This window comes from Cervus canadensis, chromosome 2 (genome assembly GCF_019320065.1).
Source record: "Cervus canadensis isolate Bull #8, Minnesota chromosome 2, ASM1932006v1, whole genome shotgun sequence".
NCBI classification, from domain to species: Eukaryota; Metazoa; Chordata; class Mammalia; order Artiodactyla; family Cervidae; genus Cervus; species Cervus canadensis.
In genome coordinates, this window is record NC_057387.1 from 50,053,833 (window position 1) to 50,061,146 (window position 7,314).

The 7,314-nt window shown below is 40.8% G+C and overlaps 1 protein-coding gene across 1 annotated transcript in view; it reads left to right on the plus strand.

Moving 5' to 3' along the window:
- LOC122436706 overlaps nucleotides 1-573 on the plus strand; it is a 20,371-nt gene extending 19,798 nt beyond the window's left edge. Inside the window, exon 5 of the mRNA XM_043460709.1 lies at nucleotides 1-573. This exon is cut by the window's left edge and continues 1,764 nt beyond it. The gene's annotated coding sequence lies outside the window, so the exon portion shown is untranslated.
- The last annotated feature ends 6,741 nt before the right edge of the window (nucleotides 574-7,314 follow it).

The following is a 7,314-nucleotide window of genomic DNA, read 5'->3' on the forward strand; positions in this document are numbered from 1 at the left end:
AGTGCGAAGTGAAAATGACCTTGACTATTGCACTTATTTGTTGGTAGAAATAATAGCCTTTTAGCATCTGGATTCAGGTATCTTCTCTCCTAATCGCACAACTTTCATAAATTTCAAAACAAGGATTTGGATTGAATAAAAATAGGAAGCCAGTGCTTCCTACATGTCCTCCACATGTGTTCATGTGGAGTATTTATGCAATGTTATGACTTGGTTATAATCTGTAATTCTTAGTTGTTATTTCAATTGCAACTATAATTTTTAGATTAATGGTTATATTTTTGGTAAGAATACATGAAAAGTTTTATGTTCATGATTGAAAGGAGCATCATTAAACGTTCATTATTACCACTCAAATTAGTTGTCATGTGCTACATAAAAACGGTTACCTGTTATCATTTCACTGGTTTAGGTTCAGCAGTAAGTGAACAGCAATATATAGCTCATATCAGTAGGGAATTTTTGTTGGGGAACAGAAAGAGAAATGATTTTAAAACCCATTTGACATATTTATGTTGACAAATTATTTAAAGGAATTACTGCTTTGTCAATAAACATGTTTGTATATTGGAATAGGATTGTGTTTGGATTTACTTCTAGCTGTTTAATTACTCTGTGATTGTGAAAAACAGTGCTTATTCATATGGTTATGAGTAAAAAAAGAAATACACAGGTTGAGATGTTTTAGTTTTTTGCAGACACCTAACCTTGCCATGAAAAAACACTTTTCACTTTTGTAAGTGAGCACTGAAATCTTGCTTTTTCAGCTAAGCTAGATTGTATAATTTGTTACAGTTTTCCCCATCTACAACAAATTATTCTTAAGAAAAACAAAGCAAAAAGTAAAATGAGAGATGGATGTTTATGAATGTTGTAGAGATGTCTCTTCAACTCCTTTTGGAAAGATATAAAATGAAAATAAATATACATATATTTTAGTGTAAAAACAGTTTGATTTTTCTTTCAAATACCTTAGTATGCCAGTTCACTTGTGTGAAGACATTAGGACAGCCACACGGTTCTTTTGATCACATATATGAATCATTCCATACTCCTCAGTAATTTAAATTGGTTCTTTTTCTATAGAAAGAAAACCCCATATATTTGATTCTGGTCTCACCTAACTTTAAGCTTTTTTTATTAAAGAGTCAAATTGTAGCTGATGAAGACATTTTGCATTTTTTCACATTGCATCTGGACTCTTCATAATGATGGTTTATTCTATTTTATTTAATTTTTTTTCCTGCACGGAGAAGAGGAAAAACATATAGGTCCATGAATCAATCTAGATAATGGGGAAGGCTGAATGTAATAAATAATACAGTAACAACCCTAAACTAATGAGCTGTTGCTAAGGTACGTTTCATAGGCTCATCCTCTATGTAAAAAGTCACTAATAACCCCTTGGTGTAATCAGATGATAAAGCTTTGCCATAAGGCAACACCTGTGCAATTAGAACCGCAGATTCTTTTGCACGTTTCATTAATTTCAGGATTTTGTAAAGGCACAATGACTACACTAATAATCTAGTCTACTTGACTCCATGTCTACTGGAAACAAAGTGTCTAATTAGATAAAGGTAATTAATTAGAGATAAATGGAACTAATCAGGCTCAGTTAACACTAATTCTCTAAATTAAGACATTTTGGGACACCTACTATCCCGCTGACTTTGATATTTTGCATTAAGACTAGGTTCTAGAGGAACAGAAAACACTGGCATTTGAGAACTGAGAAGTCCTTTGATAGCATATTTAGGCATCTGAAGCTGAAGGAGCGTTTCCTTTCATACTGTGCTATTTCACCACCTTTCTGTTGCTGCTTAAAGAATTCACTTTGTAGTTATTCCAATCTGTGTTAGTCTCCATATAAATTTTAATAACCTTTGCTATCATTTTTATTATCTGTCTAGCCCACCAGTAGAAGAAAATTACAAGTTGTTCTCTCTTAAATAAAGACTTAACTTGTTACATTAAGGAAATGTCAAGACTCATCAGACTATATCCTAAAATTCCAGTCCTTTAAAGAGAACAAACACCTAAAATTCTGATCCTTTAATTCTGATTCTTTAAAAAGAAGAAACCTCTGCTTTGCACTGTTAGACTGAAAATTCAATGATGTTGGGGGAAGAGCATGGACTTTGAAGTCAAAAGACCTGAATTCAGATTTCTGCTCTCTTTCTAAATGAGTGATCTTAGAAAGATACTTAACCTTCCTGAGTTCCTCTGATTGTAAAGTGGAAAGAATACTGATGCTAACTTTGTGGGGTTGTTGTGAACTTTACGGGGTTGTTGAGTGAGGTAAAGGTTGGTTGTTATACCTGTTAGGCTGAGATTGCACACATAACTTAGTGCCATATCTTGATTGACTACAAGATTAAGTATCAAAAATATTACATCTTCATCTCCACCCTATGATCATCTTTGAGCTACATTTATACATGCAGCACGGGAGAAATTAAGAATTTTCTCCCAAATAGTGAAATCAGGAAAAAAATCCCCCAAATTCTTTCTCTGTCTTGGTTTTCTATATTGATGTAGTTAACCCTATTGGCAGGTTATTCCACAGTCCACAAGAAATGGACAGTTTGCCCCCGAATTGAACTCTGGGATGTATGTAGCTTAATATGAAGTGGATGTTTGAATCTTCCTTCTATAATTTCTCTGGGCTCTGGCCTTTCTTCTTTCTGGTCTTTGTCCTCACTTATCTGGACTACTGCTAGATTGTTCTAATAGTCTCCTAATATCCTTGCTTTCATTTCTTTCTCTTTTAATTCAATGTCTTGTGATTCATTGCTGTCAACTTGATCTTCCTCACAGAGCACTTTCCTCATTCGTTCTCTCAACTAGATCATAAGAAGATTCTGCATTAAGCTAAGACTCCATAATGCAGGCAGGCATAACATCTATATCTGGTTCATATTATTTAAGTAGCCTATCTCCTGCTCTCCCTTGTCAGTGGTGGCTTTTATTGCAGGCAAGCCAGGCTTACTTTTTTTGTTTAATTAATTTATTATTTTAATTGGAGGCTAATTACTTTACAATATTATGTTGGTTTTTGCCATACATTCGCATGAATCAGCCATGAGTGTAGATGTGTCCCCCATCCTGAACCCCCCTCTCACCTCCCTCCCCATCCCATCCCTCTGGGTTGTCCCAGTGCACCAGCTTTGAGTGCCCTGTTTCATGCACCAAACTTGGACTGGTGATCTATTTCACATATGGTAATATACATGTTTCAATGCTATTCTCTCAGATCATCCCACCCTCGCCTTCTACCGCATCCCACAGAGTCCAAAAGTCTGTTCTTTATATCTGTGTCTCTTGCTGTCTTGCATATAGGGTCATCGTTGCCATCTTTCTAAATTCCATATATATGCATTAATATACTATATTGGTGTTTTTCTTTCTGACTTACTTCACTTTGTATAGTAGGCTCCAGTTTCATCCACCTCAATAGAACTGATTCAAATGTATTCTTTTTAATAGCCGAGTAATATTCCGCTGTGTATATATACCACAGCTTTCTTATCCATTTGTCTGCCAGTGGGCATCTAGGTTGCTTCCATGTCCTGGCTATTATAAACAGTGCTGTGATGAACATTGGGGTACACGTGTCTCTTTCAGATCTGGTTTCCTCAGTGTGTATACCCAGCAGTGGGATTGCTGGGTTGTATGGCAGATCTATTTTCAGTTTTTTAAGGAATCTCTGCACTGTTCTCCATAGTGGCTCTACTAGTTTACATTCCCACCAACAATGTAAGAGGGTTCCCTTTTAAGCCCTTGTCAAGCATTTATTGTTTGTAGACTTTGATAGCAGCCACTGTGACCTGTGTGAGATGATACCTCATTGTGGTTTTGATTTGCATTTCTCTGGTAATGATTGGTGTTGAGCCAGGCTTACTGTTCTTTCTCTCTCCTTTCATGCTCTTATTCCACCTGAAAACTTCGCTTCTTTTAAGAGTTATTTCAAAGCCTGCATTTCTCCCGAGGCCTACCTTGACAATTATGGTCTGCCAAGAGCATCCTCATCTCTCAAGGCCCATGGTGGCCCTCAATGGCACCACACTGATGAGATGTCTTGGTTAGGAACCATATCCTACTTGTGTGGAACATCAAAGCAAGAGAGAAAACAAAAGAGAAAAAGAATAAAAATTAAAAAGCAAATGAGAAAAAATTTTTAGAAAAGCAGTTCATGAAGATGTAAATGCCAGTATCTATAGATGAGCACAGGTGGAGAAAGGGCTTAGATTTGGGAGGGGCTGAGAGAGTAGTGGAGAGGAGAAAGGAGGGAGGTGATAAGGAGAGATTCTGGGGTAGAGAGGAGGGACTCTTCAAATCCTGAGGCCATTTTCATTCCTGGAAGAGAAGTTTACCATCTCAGGAAGTGGCATGGATCTAGCTCTATAATGAGACAGTTGAAAGTTTTCTGAAATTGCACCTTCATGAAGCAAATTGTCCTTCCTGGCAGACATGTTTAATCTTGTGATGGAAAAAAATTGTTTTAGGATAAGACCTCTGCATGACTACTGGGTGTGTGTGAGTGTGCATATGTGCACCCTGGGTGAGAAGAGGTACTCTAGGCAAGAGAGAGGAAATCTGGGGCCTGGGAGACTGTGCCCAGGAAGTGAGGGGCAGCAAGCTAGTCATTCACTGCTTTGCCTGGAACCCAAGGGTATCCTGAGAGCTAGAGCAGATGCCCTCTTACATGGCGGAGATCCTAATACAAAGTAGCTTCTTACCCAGTTCCTGGAAATTTACCATCACGATTTCTTTCCAGTGTCTCAAGGCTTCTGATTACTGCTTCAAGACAGATGCTTCTGGGAGAAGTAATCCACTACATCATAGGGTTTATTAGACTTCCTGAGAGCAACTTTTGTTATATGACAAGGATGAGGGCAGATGGGGAAGAACTTGCCTCTGGACGCAAACAATATAGAAGGAGAACAGAAATCACCCAGACATACTACATTCTTCACTTCCGACTATTCATGCAGGAAGTTCTGTGCGTGCTCCCAAGCTCTCTTGCCTTAATCCCCAACACCAGCATAATCACAGATGCCTCTGCAAGGTGCCTGGTGCAGCAGCGGTGCTCAATAAATATATGGACGAATGAAGGAATAACTTCTCAGTGGGTCTGTTCATCCAGGTTTGGTCCTTTGCAACCCATGTGTCAGCATGCTGCTTTCCTAATGATCCATCTACAGCCCAGTTTGATTTACAGTCTTTAAAAATCTTTCATGACACCATGCTACTTATAGGATCAAGTCCAACCTACTTAGCTTGGAATACAAGATCTTTCATGATCTCCTGCAGCCTCTCCCCTTCCTAATCTGACATCTCAAAGAAAACCCGATGTGTGCAGCTACACGTTGGCACGTGCCCTCAGACTCGAGCCAAACAGACTGAACCACTTCTGGGTCCAGGATCACCTGAGACATTTATACCATGCACTGTCTGAGTTATTTCTTCCTGGAACACTGTCTACCCTATCCTGTGTCCACCTGGAAAACATGTCCTGTCATCTTATATTTATTTTATTTCTTTTTTGGGGGAGTTGTGCTTGTGCTAGGTCTCTGTTGCTGTGCACAGGTTCTCTCTAGTTGCAGCAGGTGGGGGCTACTCTCTAGTCGTGGTGCCGGGGCTTCTTGCTGCAGTACCTTCTCTTACTGTGCAGCGCAGGCTCCAGGGCGAGCAGGCTTCCCTAGTTGGAGCATGCGGGCGCAGTAGTTGTGCCACACGGGCTTAGTTGCCCTGCAGCATGTGGAATCTTCCCAGACCAGGGATTAAACCTGTGTTCCCTGCATTGGCAGGCAGATTCTTATCCACTGGACCACCAGGGAAGTTCCTCAAGGTCAGATTAAATGCCTCTTCGTCAGTGAAGCCCTCATGAGCTCCTAAATTGAGGTGCTGCTACTGCTACTGCTAAGTCACTTCAGTCGTGTCCGACTCTGTGCGACCCCATCCCCGGGATTCTCCAGGCAAGAACACTGGAGTGGGTTGCCATTTCCTTCTCCAACGCATAAAAGTGAAACGTGAAAGTGAAGTCGCTCAGTCATGTCCGACTCTTCGCGACCTCACGGACTGCAGCCTACCAGGCTCCTCTGTCCATGGGATTTCCCAGGCCAGAGTACTGGAGTGGGGTGCCATTGCCTTCTCCGAATTGAGGTGCTAGTCTCTTCCAATTGCCCTCTAACTCTGTAATTGTACCAGTCACAACGGAATGGAATTTATGTGTTGACATGAGTATCTCTCCTCTATCTTATCATCATGACCACTTATATCTTATTTGTCATTATATCTTCACACTGGGCATCTATTATGCTCTTATGTGTGTGTGTGTGTGCGTGCATATGTGTGCAATAGTCTCCTGTGTCCATGGGATTTCCCAGGCAAGAATATTGGAGTGGGTTGCCATTTCCTCCTCCAGGGGATCTTCCCAACCCAGGGATCGAACCCACATCTCTTGCATCTCCTGCATTATCAAGCAGATTCTTTACCACTAGCGCCACCTGGGAAGATGTGCTCTTAATAAATTTTTAATTGCAAATTTAGGCTGAGACAGCTTAAAACCAGATTCCTTTACTTCTTTCTTTTAAAAAAATTTTTGTTCCATCTTTTTTCAAGAAATTGTCCTGGGATAACATTATCTCAGTTACTTTCTTTGTAAAACAAGAGCATAATTAAAACTATGAGCCCTTTTTAGATTGCCTAGCTGAACATCTAGGCTCCAGAGTGAAGCCCTATAAAAGGCCATCCACTTCCACTCTCTGTGTCTGGAAAAGGCCTTAAACTCCACGTCTACTGTCTGGGAGGGTGCAGTAGCACCTGCCCCCTTCCCCCTGCAGGGACTGTTGGGCAAAAGGCAGCCTTGTTTCTCCCATGGGTGTGCTCTGACATGGATTTGCATCTGGCCTGGAAAATCCCATGGACAGAGGAGCCTGGCAGGCTACAGTCCATGGGGTCACAAAGAGTCGGACACGACTGAGCAACTTCACTCTGGAGGGGCAGGCGAGTGAGGTCCACTGGACAGATGCCCAGTAACCGTGAGGATCCTACCCACAGCACCATTTCTGCTTCCCCTTGTCTTGGAGGCTTCTGTTTACTGTTCACTTCTGTTATGTCCAGGTGGGCTTCCTTGTGATGTAAGTTCAGTCCATTATCTGGTCCACAACCCAGACAGTTCGCAGATACAACTCTTGTCTAAAGCAGCCCAGCAAGATGTCCCCAGAATATAATCTCTGTCCTTAGAGACAGCGGTAAGTTTTCCATCCTCCTCTAGGTTTCCTAAGAGACAAGAAGGCTGGCTTTGAT